Genomic DNA, 14620 nt, shown 5'->3' with positions numbered 1-14620 from the left:
TGATAAAGTAAAAAAAAAACTCTGCAGAGCCTCGTTTTTTATTACTTTATCAACTGGTGTTGATATTTTTTGATATAAAAAAAGACTGGTAGGAGATTCTCTATTTGTAATTTAGGGATAGCATTTGATATTCTACTACATTGGCTTTTGATATATTTTCTTTGAAATCGACATCCAGATCACGTGACGGTCTTGACTAATCAAATTGCCTGGATTGGTTTTGGTGATTATAACCATCGCGATTTAATGTTTAAAAAGGAAGCCCAATTTGCCATCAAAGCTTATAAAAGCATTGTCAACAAAATCTACAGAACCAGCATTATAAAATCTAAAATGAAGCGTGATAGGCTGCACAGTCCTAAAAATATATATTGTTAACGAAGCGGTAGATTGACGGAAATTATTTTAGGATTATTTTCCAATTTGATATTTAAATTAATTATATCGCCCAGAGAAGCGGATCTGGTTATGATTAAACTTTTTATCTCAGAAAATATTTAAGACGATGCCCGAAACTTTTCTTGAATTTCTGCAATAAATTTCTAATTTTGCCCTAGCAGTCTGTAATGTTATATTGTATTATACTGCAGGTCTGTCATTCACAATTAGAACGACCAGTAGATTGGTTTACGTCCACTCGACACAAAATAGGTAATTTCAGGACTAACATGTGACTCAATTTTAATTCAATAATTAGCTTGTGTGGGATGAAGCCGGAGAAAACCCACGAGGTTGTACAGGCGACCCTACTCCTTGTCACGTACAAGTATTGAATCGAAACCACGCCACTTGACTCAATGAAGACCTTATGATGACACGCGCACGCGTTAACCATTATCTCAGTACAATGGAACAGTATAACGAAACGGCGACTGGTACAGAAAGGGCTAACATAACGGAAATAAAGGAAGCTGAATAAACGTCTACCCACTTTAATATGTTGAACAGATATTTGAGCGTTACTCTACTCGATTATAAATAGTACAATCATGACATATGATACACCTTTTTTTCACTTCAGCAATAGTATCCATACTTCAAGTTCTGTTCGTCGTTCAAATAATGTAAAGAAAATCAAACTAATTATAGAAATGTATAAATACACCTTGATCTATTTTTAGCTAAGGCAGTACCTCTGTTTACATGTCATATTTACTCTCATACTTGAAGAAGTAAACCGCGACATATAATTATACGGTTGGGTGCATCGAGGGAGTTTGACTGGACGACGTATTCATTTCAGAGAGGGATAAAATCCATGAGAGTAATTTTAATTTTTTTTTTAGATTATTGGTGTTCCCTTTGATGTATAAATTACTGTCTTTTTTAATTTAAATAAAAATGTGTTCCTTTCACGGGAAATGAAATGAAATTAAATAAAATGTAGTTTAACGCCCCCCTGTTCTGCTCCAACTGAGCTAATGAAGACGGACATACGCCATACAGTGTGCTATGATGGCAATTTTACCCGGACAGTGTTGTTAAGGCCTACTCTTGTATCGAATTCCAACTGCCAAGGGATCTTTTACGTGCTTGCCAATGCGTATACGGGACCTCGGTTTTTCGTCTCATACAAACGACTGGACAGCTGTTCCTGTCAGGCCCTCCCGTCCAGCACCACTGACAAGAGGAAACCACGCCGGAAAAGTCCGATGAACGTTCTCGGCCAACACCGAGAGCTGAATCCAGAAATAATTAGCACAACCGTAAAGCTGCACTACTTTGTTTCACGGTAAACGATGAAAAGATAAAAGGTATGCCAACACAAACTGATTTCAACACTGCTTTGATAACAATTTAAAACTACTTTTCTTATTGGCATACCTTTTATCTTTTCATCGTTTACCGTGAAACAAAGTTAATAAAATATTCTACTCTCAGGTTAAAGTATATAGAAATATGAGGCTTTCACCCACTACGGGGATCATCAGGTATTTAATAATGAAATAGTAAACCATTATATGATGTCATGGCGTTCATCAAATACTATAAAATTATGCAGCATATAATTTTGGGTGATACTTCTTAATAAAATGCCGTTCTTTATTTTCTAGCAAATTATTATCCGACCAGTTGAGATTATATTCCCCGTTTCACATGTATCTAAGTTTTCGCTTAGTGGAATCATTCTATTTTTAGGATTGGCAATGTGGGGTCTGAGTAGGTTCATCCTTATGTTGAGTTGTGATTCAGTTTTACCTATATACTTTTCATTACAACCCGGACATAATATTATCAAATATAAACATTTTTTACTTTTACAAGTCATAGATTGATTTCCATTAATATTTATTGTTTTCCCGTCAATAATGTTGTCACAAGTTTTACATCTATTGTCCCCACACTTTGTAACTCTGGATTCAATATCAAATATTGAAGAAGTAAGTATTCTTCGTAAATTTAGTGGTTGTTTATGGGAATTTATAATGTTTGTGGTATCCAATATTTTAACTATAAGTTATATGTTGAAACTAATGTTAAGACATTTTCTTCTATGTTTTTAATCGTATGTCTATCCTTAGGGATCCTTACTTCTTTTGGATCCATTTCTAAGGCTTTGCGATTAGCTTCCTGTATGAGTTTTAATGGGTAATTTTGTTTAAGTAAAAATTGTTTTAGCTCATTTTGTTTCTGGATTAGATACAATAATACAATAAAGGGTATATTTATATATATATATATGGTTTATATAAATCTCGGATTGTAATGAGTTGCCGCTGGTCCCCTTGCTACGTTACGTCAATAAGATACGACTCTTAATTTGCTATGGAGAATATGCTGGTAGATTTACGAGTTTGATACCTACACGTAGCCTCGATTCGTATTCGATATTACTACTCAGCTATTATTATTTAATAAGCAAAATACATGTATGATAATATACATTATAATCAAAGTTGCCATTAATATTTATAAACCCTGAGTACGATAAAAACCATTAATAAACAATTGTGAAAAAAAAGTATCCCGGTAGTATGGATACGTTAAATCGTGAATATAAGTTGAATTTTTTAAAAATAATTAGTTTCGAGTTTAATAAAGAGTTGATAATTCAAAACTAGGTGATGAAGAGAGAAAATATTGAAAATTTCAGTGAAATTACCTTATTCTGAACGATGTTATCGCTGTTGGAAGTTTGGACTAGAAATAGGCTCCAATTGTCTCCGCACCGTCTCTGAGAATTGCCGGTCATTTGAATGACAGACGATAACTCCACCCATTTATTCTTAATTATCAAGTAACATTCTCAATGGCTACGGTACCCTCGATTGTCAGTCCTTTCATCGACAGTCTCCGGGAGTGACGTCAGTGACTAACGATAATTGTTAGCTTGTTCAGCCATTTATTGATTTAATTATTAAATGGACTCCTGTTTAAATCCAAGTCATCCGGGGGTGTATAGAGTTAAGTTTGAGCTTGTCATGTAAATAAAAGTCTAATTACTTGCAATATTCAGGTTTAGCTTTTAAGTAATGTATCTTTAATAGATATTGTGAAATTATGCAAGGTCACAAGAGATACAATCGCCCATTAAATAATCTGCGAAGAGAAAAGTAAATGACAAAGACCTTGTTTTTAAATCTAAATTCAGCGTTTTGTCTCTCAAGACCAACACGTTCTCGATTAATATCACATTTAGTTTACAACATCGATATATACAAATACACTGATAACCCAACATCGATATATACAATAAACTGATAACCAATTGGCAATAAAATTTCATCAGATTTGTAGCCAATACCATTTACACGGAAGGGGTTAACGTCTCCCCATAACACGGGGGATTGCGTGGTCTAGACCAACACGTTCTCGATTAATATCACATTTAGTTTACAACATCGATATATACAAATACACTGATAACCCAACATCGATATATACAATAAACTGATAACCAATTGGCAATAAAATTTCATCAGATTTGTAGCCAATACCATTTACAAGGAAGGGGTTAACGTCTCCCCATAACACGGGGGATTGCGTGGTCTAGAAATTTGACGCGTGTGCGCTGGATGATTAGGTCTTTCATTGACTAAAGTGGCGTGGGTTCATTTCCCAGGAAGTACCTAACAAGGAGTAGAGCCTCGTCGGTTTTCTCCGGGTCCTCCGATTCCCCCCACCCCATTGCTAAAGACCCAAACGCGCAGGCGACTTATCGAAAGGAAATCGAACCATATGTTAGTTCCGAAATGACATAGTTTTTTGTCGAGTGTACGTTAAACTCTCTCTCTCTTTTGCGGATACCATAAAAATGGAAATTCGAGACTTTGTTTATCATCGCAACAGCGGTAATAATGACAATCGACTGTAATTGTATCGCCGATAACTAAACTCAGGGGGAAGTAATTATCAATATATTCCCTTTTATAGCGAGAACTGTCAGCACTTTATCTAATCTAGTCTAATTCCCCTCTAAAGAAGCAATGAGAAGATGCACTTTAATTTAAGATTATAAACTATATGTACTCAGGCTTTGACAAAACTTTGTTGAACTTATACAAAATATTTCGTGTTGTTTATTAACGTGGGATAGACCTATCTTTTACGACCATTTAAAAATCCTTTCTGTTATGGCCTAAATAACACCGGATTCTCACTTGTCAGAGATGTCGTCTGTAGGTATAAGGGGCGTGTGACTACTAGTGGCAAGCCGATGTGCAGTGTGAATATTGATAGTGAGCGTAAAATATGTTGACGAAATGTATAGGCTGATATTAAAGTGTCGAGAAAAGTGGCGGGAAAGTTATTGTGGGCATTTTGGTGTCTTCACCTAAGTAAAGACTTAGGTGTCCAGCCAACATAGTCCACTATAAGATCATAATTAAATCCCTAATTTTACATGTGATATGACTAGGAAACGACGTTACAGTTGATCGATAATAAAGGTGTGAAGACCAAAGAAGCGACACAAATAAAGGAAAGGAAATGAAATGAAATGGGGTTTAACGTCCTACTGTTCTGCTCCTAAACTGGGCTAATGAAGACGGGCATACGCCATACAGTGTGCTATGAGGGAAATTTTGCCCGGGCAGAGGCACTACGGCCTACTCTTATATCGAATTCCATCTGCCAAGGGATCTTTTACGTGCACGCCAATGTGTACATGGCTTTTTCGTCCCATCCGTCCTGCATCACTGTCAAGGGAAGCAGTTATTGTTGACGAGAGTAGAACACGATTATAGCTAAACAGGATATGTTCAAGTTTGATTAATTATCTTTTCATGTTTTAAACGATGGCTGTAGTTTATTTATTTCGGTAAACTAAACTAAATTCATATTATTATCATTCTCCGCCAGGTGAATAACAACTAGCAATTTGAATTGTACTCTAAACCATTCATATTCATTTCTGATCCCGCGTATTAAAAGTTCTTTATACAAGTGCAGTTCTAAATGTCGTACACAATCTTTATTTATCAAAAATTGTATAGAAAAATAAAACAAGATCTCTCGAAAACTGTACACAGCCTCATATTGCTAAAAACAAGATCTCTCTAAAACTGTACACAGCCTCATATTGCTACGAAAAAATGAAGAAAAAGTCTGTGCATTATCATGTTTCAAGTGAGTCACATTCAATTACTTTTTTGAACTGTCATATCCTCTCGCAGTCTCATATAACAACTTTTGGTCTTCGAATGAAGTATTATTGAGCGGAAATTCGACCGTGTTTAACCAGTGTTGGACTATACAAGCAGTTCTATAATGTCCTGTTAAAAGACATGAATTCAATTTTCTTCAAATTTATCTCTGTGTGACGGAAACTGAGTCTGCTATGTTCACCTAATGGCTCTAGGGACGAGATTTTAACTTATTGTTAGTTCAGTTACGTGCAATCGTTCATTTCAATCTTTACATCGAAAAAAGTCACCAAAAATTTGAGATCTCACAAAATATTAAAGTTTTATTATCAACAATGTAGTTATCTCCCTTGAAACAATATTTATTATCAACAATAAAGCATTTGTAACATTTTTCAGAATCTGTGTGAGAGATTCGCAGCAAAATCAAAGAATTTTCACGTATTAGTAATTGTTATTGAAACATGTAGTTATCTCCCTTGAAACAATATTTATCAATTTTTTGTCTAGTCATCCATTTGTATGCCATCCATAGTAAGAGAGACCAGTAAGGGGCCAGAGGTCAAATCATTCCTTATCCCAACAACTTGGTATTTAACAGTTTGTCTACGAAGCTTTGCCTTAATTCTATATAAAAAAATGGTCTACTAAATAGGTGGCCAAACTCACATTTAATTGTGACTTTTCTACAATTTTCAACGAAATCGTTCAACAGTGTTCATGCCCTGAATTACCCAAAATTCAATATGTCTGTGTTGCTAAGCAACATCGCAGGACTTTGGTTCTAGCCCACTTGCTACATTGCTCAAATAAATGATCTGTACCGATAGTCATTATGCATAATGGTTATCCTGTCACTGTTGTTTGAGCTATTTTCTTATGCAGTCGGCACATGCGCTGTAGCCCGAAATCCCCCTTTTCACTAGATTGACACTACTTTTTGAATTAAGATAATTAAATATCCGGAACATTAAATCGATTATCGCCTATAGATTTAAATTAATTATCTCCCTTTGAAGTATATGATGACTAAAAAGTAATCAGTCTAACAAGTTGCTTTAATATCAGTTCAATAATAAGTTAGGTCAACAATTTTGAATCAGCCAGAGGAGAACTCAAGTTGGAGAATACCGAGATTCCAATGACCTAGTTGTTGTACAATCATAGCAGAGTACGTCAATGTGTACGACTTGAAATCAAGTAATGGAAATGGGGTTTAACCTCCTACTGTTCTACGCCGACTGGGCTAATGAAGACGGGCGTACGCCATACATTGTTCTTTGAGTAAAATGTCGCCCGCACAGTGGCGCTACGGCCTACTCGTATTTCAAATTCCAAATGTCAAGGGTTTTTTCAAGTGTAGGCCAATTTTTAAATGTGACCTCGGTATTTCGTCCAACCCGAACGACTTAACGTTGTCCCTTGCAAGATCTTCCGTTCTACTCCACTGACAGAGAGGAACTCGATGAACTTTCTCAGGGATCGACCACGGGACCCCCAGTTTAGCGAGTCAACATCTTACTTATCTTGCTCCCATCATGTATAGATTCATATCCCAAAGATCCAATTTCCTGTCGATATTGGCATGTATCGGAAATTAACTTCATTGTACAAAATATAGTGTCATTTGTGGACACACTAGAAATCACAAATTCACCCGATTTTGACCCATGTCGGACCGTAACATCCTGGATTATGACCCCCTCATTGCTTTTAGCGTGTTCTCTGTCCATCTCTTACATGACAAACTCATGAAATGAAATGGGGTTTAACGTCCTACTGTTCTGCTCCTAACCTGGGCTAATGAAGACGGGCTAGTGTGCTATGAGGGAAATATTGCCCGGGCAGCGGCGCTACGGCCTACTCTTATATCGAATTCCAACTGCCAAGGGATCTTTTACGTGCACGCCAATGTGTACACGGGACCTCGGTTTTTCGCCCCATCCGAACGACTAGACAGCTGTCCTTGTCAGGCCCTCCATCCTGCATCACTGACAAGGAGAAACCACGCCGGAAAATCTGAATGAACTTTCTCGGCCAATGCAGGGATCGAACACCCGACCTCCAGGCTAGCGAGCCAGCGTCTTACCCACTTAGCCACGTGATCCCCCACGGAGAATCAAGCATACACACAGGAATTAAAATTAAATGGGGTTTAATGTCCTACTGTTCTGCTCATACCGGGCTAATAAAGGCGGACATATCCCATGGGAAATGCTATTAGGACCTTGATTTATCGTCCATTCCTAACGACTATACGTTGCCCCTTGCAAGGTCCTCTGCCCGACAAAACTGATAAGGAGAAACTACGGCGGCAAATTACTGATGAACTTTCTCGGCCAGGGATCGAACACGGGACCTCCATGTCAGAATTTCATCGTCACTTCATTCAGACTGTGTATATAGCTTATTATTTCTACAAGATATGTACAACTGCATTTCAATGACACGTCTAAGAGCAACTTGAAACTTTCCATCCCACCCAGTACGCATTTGGATTTTGGGTATGGGTAGGTGTACAATAGACACCAGAAATTCCACTTCCAATGATGAAACAAATAATGACGATGACCCTCCGCCCGCCCACCCACCCACCCAATGTCGTGGAATGACTGGTTTGGGTTTTTTCGTCTTTTTTAAACCCATTGAACTGTTTAAAATCCTTATCATTAAAGAAAGTTCGATTTCTGAAAAATTGATGAAAGAAATAATGAACAATGCAGAGTGATTCCAGATCAAAAATGCATTGGTATAATAGGGAATTTTATTTTGCCGACTAGGAGATATAAAAGTACAAAATTCCCAAAATATAGTATATTTTTTTTTAATTTAACTTTTAACGTCTGCCAAAATAATCTGAGGGGATCACGGTGGCTAAGTGGGTAAGACGCTGGCTCGCTAGCCTGGAGGCCGGGTGTTCGATCCCTGCATTGGCCAAGAAAGTTCATCCAGATCTTCCTGCGAGGTTCCCCCTTGTCAGCGATGCAGGGCGGAGGGCCCGAGGTCCCGTGTACACATTGGCATGCACTTAAAAGATCCCTTGACAGTTGGAATTCAATATAAGTGTAGGCCGTAGTGCCGTTGTCCAGGCGAAATGTCCATCATAGCACACTGCAAGCCGTATGCCCGCCTTTATTAGCCCATTTCGGAGCAGAACAGTAGGACGTTAAACCCCATTTCATTTCATTTCCAAACAAGCCAACAGTGAGGCCGATGTCCCCCACCGAAATCCCGAAATAACAGATGACACATATTCATTAATCGCATATTTATTATTTTCAAAAGTATCAAGCAATCAAACAGATTATCACCTATACACTAAGTTTCACCACTCTCTGTCATATAGAATCAAAGTTATCTTGTCCCAAAGCATCGACCAATGAATTGCTTTGTTCTGCTTAGCTTTAGCTCGAAATGTAAATCATTGAACTCAATCAAGACATTCACCTAATGAACATCTACATCAAGTTTAAACCAGAGTTGTAATCTTCCAAAGTCTTGGCCAATCAAATTGCCTATCGATCCTCAGCCTAAGCAGAAAATTCTCATCATCAAACTTAGTCATGGTAATGATATAATGAATCTATACTCAGAGTTCAATCACTCTAACTTAATTAAAACCAAAGTTATCGAGTCCCAAAGCATCAACCAATCAGATTGCTTATCTCTGCGTACCGTAATCAGACAATGTTTATCATCGAACTCCATCAAGGCATTCACCCAATGAACGCCTACACCAAGTTTGAACATTCTACCTCAATTAGAAGGAGAGTTATCGTGTTCCAAAGTCTCGACAAATGAAATTGCTTATCGTTCTGCTTACCCTGTGCAGAAAAGGCTAATTATCGAACTTAGTCATGGTATTCATGTAATGAAACTATACACCAAGTTTCATCATCCTCACGTAATTAGAACTAAAGTAATCGTGTCCCAAAGCATCAACTAATCAAATTACTTATCTCTGCTTACCCTGAGCAGAAAATGCTCATCTTCGAACCAATCAAGACATTGACCTAATAAACCCCTACACCAAGTTTAAACATTCTAGCTCAATTATAAGGAGAGTTATTGTGTTTTTAAGTCTCGGCCAATCAAATTGCTTACGCTGAGCAGAAAATGCTCATCATGGAAATTAATCAAGGTATTGATGTAATGAAACTATACACCAAGTTTCATGATTCTCACTTAATTAGAACTAAAGTAATCGTGTCCCAAAGCATCAACCAATCAAATTACTTATCTCTGCTTACCCTGAGCAGAAAATGCTCATCTTCGAACCAATCAAGACATTGACCTAATAAACCCCTACACCAAGTTTAAACATTCTAGCTCAGTGGTTCCCATCCTGTGGTACGTGTACCACTAGTGGACCAGGTGGCCCAAATTTTCATGTGGAAGTCGTCGCCCCTGTCCGTCTGGACCTGTCCATCCACAATTTGTTTGTGGACACTCTACAGGTCACAATTCTTATCCGATTTTGACGAACTTGAAATATAGGTTGATCTCCAAAAGATCTCTGTTGCTTTCGATATTGGCATGTATCGGATCGAAACCTTATGGATTATGGCCCCTGATTGTACGAAAAATCACGTTTTTAGCTTGTGGACCCTCTTGAGGTCACAATCTTAATCCTATTTTGATGAAACTTGAAATGTAAGTTCATAACCCAATGATCTCGGTTCCTTTTGATATTCGCGCAAATCTTCCTGAATTATGGCCCCTGATTGTAAGAAAAATCGCGTTTTTAGCTTATGGACCCTATAGAGGTCATAATTTTTATATCAATGTTGTGGACCCTCTAGAGGTCACAATTTTCTTTTGATTTTAATGAAACTTGAAATGTAAGTTTATAACCCAAAGATCTCGGTTCCTTTTGATATTCGCGCATATCGGACCGTAATTTCCTGAATTATGGCCCCTGATTGTACGAAAAATCGCGTTTTTAGCTTATGGACCCTATAGAGGTCATAATTTTTATATCAATGTTGTGGACCCTCTAGAGGTCACGATTTTCTTCTGATTTTCATGAAACTTGAAATGTAAGTTTATAACCCACAGATCTTGGTACCTTTCTATATCCGCGCATATCGGACAGTAACTTCCTGAATTATGGCCCCGAGTTTACGAAAAATCGCGTTTTTAGCTTGTGGACCCTATAGAGGTCATAATTTTTATCCTATTTAAAAAATCGTTTTGGTATATCACCGTTACACCCTAGGAATGGCTGAGTTCGAATTTCGTGAAAATCGGCCCAAAACTGACAGACAAAATGGCCGTCCATCGTTCTCAAATAGCGTAAAAATATGGTATATCAAGGCTGTGGACCCTCTAGAGGTCACGATTTTCTTCTGATTTTCATGAAACTTGAAATGTAAGTTTATAACCCAAAGATCTTGGTACCTATATCCGCGCATATCGGACAGTAACTTCCTGAATTATGGCCCCTGGGGTACGAAAAATCGCGTTTTTAGCTTGTGAACCCTATAGAGGTCATAATTTTTATCCTATTTAAAAAAAATCGTTCTATTATATCACCGTTACACCCTAAGGATGGCGGAGTTCGAATTTCGTGAAAATCGGCCCAAAACTGACAGACAAATTGGCCGCCCATCGTTCTCAAAGAGCGTAAAACAAGCCAACAGTGAGGCTGATGTCCCCCGCCGAAATAGGAAAATAATTAGAGGACACATATAAATTTATCACAAATTATCTTTTACAAAGTATTGAACAATCAAACAGTATATCTTTACTTATAGTCTAACAATCAAAGTAGGAGAGTTATTGTTTTCCAAAGTCTCGACCAATCAAATTGCGTATCGCTCTGCTTACCCTGAGCAGAAAATGCTCATTATCAAACTTAGTCAAGGTATTACTGTAATGAAACTATACACCAAGTTTCATCAACCTCACTTAATTAGAACTAAAGTTATCGTGTCCCAAAGCATCAACCAATCAAATTGCTTATCTCTGCTTACCCTAAGCGGAAAATGCTCATCTTCGAACTCCATCAAGGCATTGACCTAATCAACACATACACCAAGTTTGAACATTCTAGCCCAATTAGGAAGAGAGTTATCGTGTCCCAAAGCATCAACCAATCAAATTGCTTATCTCTGCTTACCCTAAGCGGAAAATGCTCATCTTCGAACTCCATCAAGGCATTGACCTAATAAACACATACACCAAGTTTGAACATTCTAGCTCAATTAGGAAGAGAGTTATTGTGTCCCAAAAAGTGTGACGGACAGACAGACGGGACAGACAGACGGACAGACAGACAGACGGACGAACCCATTTTAATAGTCCCCTGCTTTCTTCGAAAGGCGGGGGACAAATATGGTATATCAAGGCTCTGGACCCTATAGAGGTCAGTCACAATTTTAATCCTATTTTGATGAAACTTGAAATGTAAGTTTATAACCCAAATATCTTAATTCCTTTTGATATTCGCGCATATCGGACCGTAACTTCCTGAATTATGACCCCTGATTGTACGAAAAATCGCATTTTTAGCTTGTGGACCCTATAGAGGTCATAATTTTTATCCGATTTAAAAAAAACGTTTTAATATATCACCATTACATCCTAAGGGTGGTTGAGTTCGAAATTCGTGAAAATCGGACCAAACCTGCCGGACAAAATGGCCGCCCTCGAACATAATTAGCGTAAAAATACGCTAATCTTGTAGAGGTCACAATTTTCTTCCGATTTTAATGAAACTTGAAATGTAAGTTTATAACCCAAAGATCTTGGCACCTTTCGATATCCGCGCGTATAGGATGGTAACTTCCTGAATTATGGCCCTTGATTGAACAAAAAATCACGTTTTAGCTTGTGGTCCCTGTAAAGGTCACAATTTTTATCTGATTTATAAAAAAATGTGTGAATATATCACCATTATATAACACACTACGATCCTTTTGATAATCGCGGATACCCAAACTTAACTTCCTGGATTATGGCCCCTGATTGTTCGAGAAATGGCATTTTTAGCTTGCGGATTCTCTAGAGGTCACAATTTTTCTTCCGATTTTAAAAACCGTTTAAATATACACCATTCCACCATAATGAAGGTTGAATTCGAATTTCTGGAAAATCGAAATTAAACTGCCCAACAAAATGGCCGCTCATTGTATGCAGATTGTGTAAAAGTATGCAATACAAAGGTTATCGATCGTCTAGAGTCACAATTTTTATCCGATTCTGATGAAACTTAAAACATATCTTTATATCCCACCGATCTCGGTCCCATTTGATATTTGCGCATTTCAGACCATAACTTTCTGAATTATTGCCCCTGATTGTACAAAAAATCCCATTTGTTTTTAGCTTGTTCTCTATCCATCTCTTGCAAAATGTGGGCGTATCCTGCCTGGCAGCCGCTGGTTAGTTACTTGCCCAAGAAATCGTCCATCACCTCTCACTGCTCAAGACTGATTTGAAGCATTACTTCCTGGACGTGACATGTTGTGCCTACATCACCAATCCGTTCTCCGTTGATCCAGCCGATCTGCCTGTCGGGACTGGGGAACAAGAGGGACGCATAGATATCCAGGCTGACGAGACAGCAAAGGCGAAGCACAAAGAATTTTCCTTTAAACTTCTGGGTGAGCATGACCTCCTCGTACCCAACGCTAGCCCGTCACGCTGTTCCCCAGATACTGATTATCCCCTCGACGTGGGAGTGCGAGCATGGGTTCCCAGCCTTCATGACAATCAAGTCGAAGAGCCGAAACCGTCTTGCTGCGCCCGGGCATGATTTCCGATGTGCTGTGAGCAAAGTGATGAACCGCATTGACTAGCTGGTGGAGAAGAAGCAGATACAGCCCTCGCATTGAGTTGAGTTTTTTTTAGTTCATTTGCGTGTTCTACTTGTAAAATTATGCAAATAAAGTGATATTTGATCGAATTGAGTTTCTCTGGAACCAGGTGGTACGCGGCGACTGTACGGGACCTCCAAGTGGTACTCTATCACAAAAACGTTTTAAACTATCTTATTCAGCAGGCAGGTGTAATAGCGGGGACACGTTTCACAGCCATCTGCAATAAATATGAGGTCAAAAAATCTGTTCAACAATTTAGATTTCTTGAATGATTAAATGAATCCCGTAGAGTGTAATTATAATTATACGTCTAATAAAAGAAAGTAATTGAAGACTAAACGTAAACCATACTTGAAACCGACACAGTATTCAGAAAGTGTTCACGAGAAGACAATGCCTGAAATGATAAGGCTTAAGTTTTCGATTTCGCCAGGGTTTTTTGGGGTTTTTTTTCGTCCATGGGTTAAATAGATTTCAAATCACGACCCAAAGGATTAAAATAGTTTTCCACTTGTCCTTCAGCTTAATTGTTCGAACATAATGTTGATTATTTATTGTTTACCTCCAAGCGAATTATTGTTAGTGCCGAAATAACCTAGTTTGTGTCGAGTGGACATTAATCCCTGTTGTTTATATGCTACACCACTGTATATTGTAATATAAGTTCTTGTCAAGATATCAGATAAGATATCACTATGGAAACAAATTTTGTTATCAGGATTTAAATTATTCGACCTTCATTAAAATTCTTATCTATATTTGTTGTATCTACTTCATTATCTGTTGGTCTGTTTGCTTTCATTTTTAAAATTATTATATAATACTTATATTATTATACATGTTGTTGATTTAAGATTTGTTGCATATAAACTTTTCATTGATATACCCGTATATTTTTATTCTTATTTTACAGAATTGGACAGACAAAATAATTTCCCCAGTTGTGGTGGACGTGTTGCTTTAAAGGAGCTAAATCGCTAATATTTGCGACCTAGAATGATTTACATTAAATCGTTTCCGTTTTTACTCTAATTTCAAATCAATTATGTTCGGCGAAATACGCCAGAAGTCTCAGTCGAATGGCAATCTCTAGCCTCTGGTTATTCCAGTCTACAACGATAGTATTTACTGCGGATGCTCTCCTGATAAGAAATGAAATGAAATGGGGTTTATCGTCCTAATGTTTTGCTCCGAACTGGGCTAATGAAGACA

This window comes from Patella vulgata, chromosome 2 (assembly GCF_932274485.2).
Source record: "Patella vulgata chromosome 2, xgPatVulg1.2, whole genome shotgun sequence".
Taxonomy (NCBI): Eukaryota; Metazoa; Mollusca; class Gastropoda; family Patellidae; genus Patella; species Patella vulgata.
Note: the sequence above shows the minus strand (reverse complement) of the source record.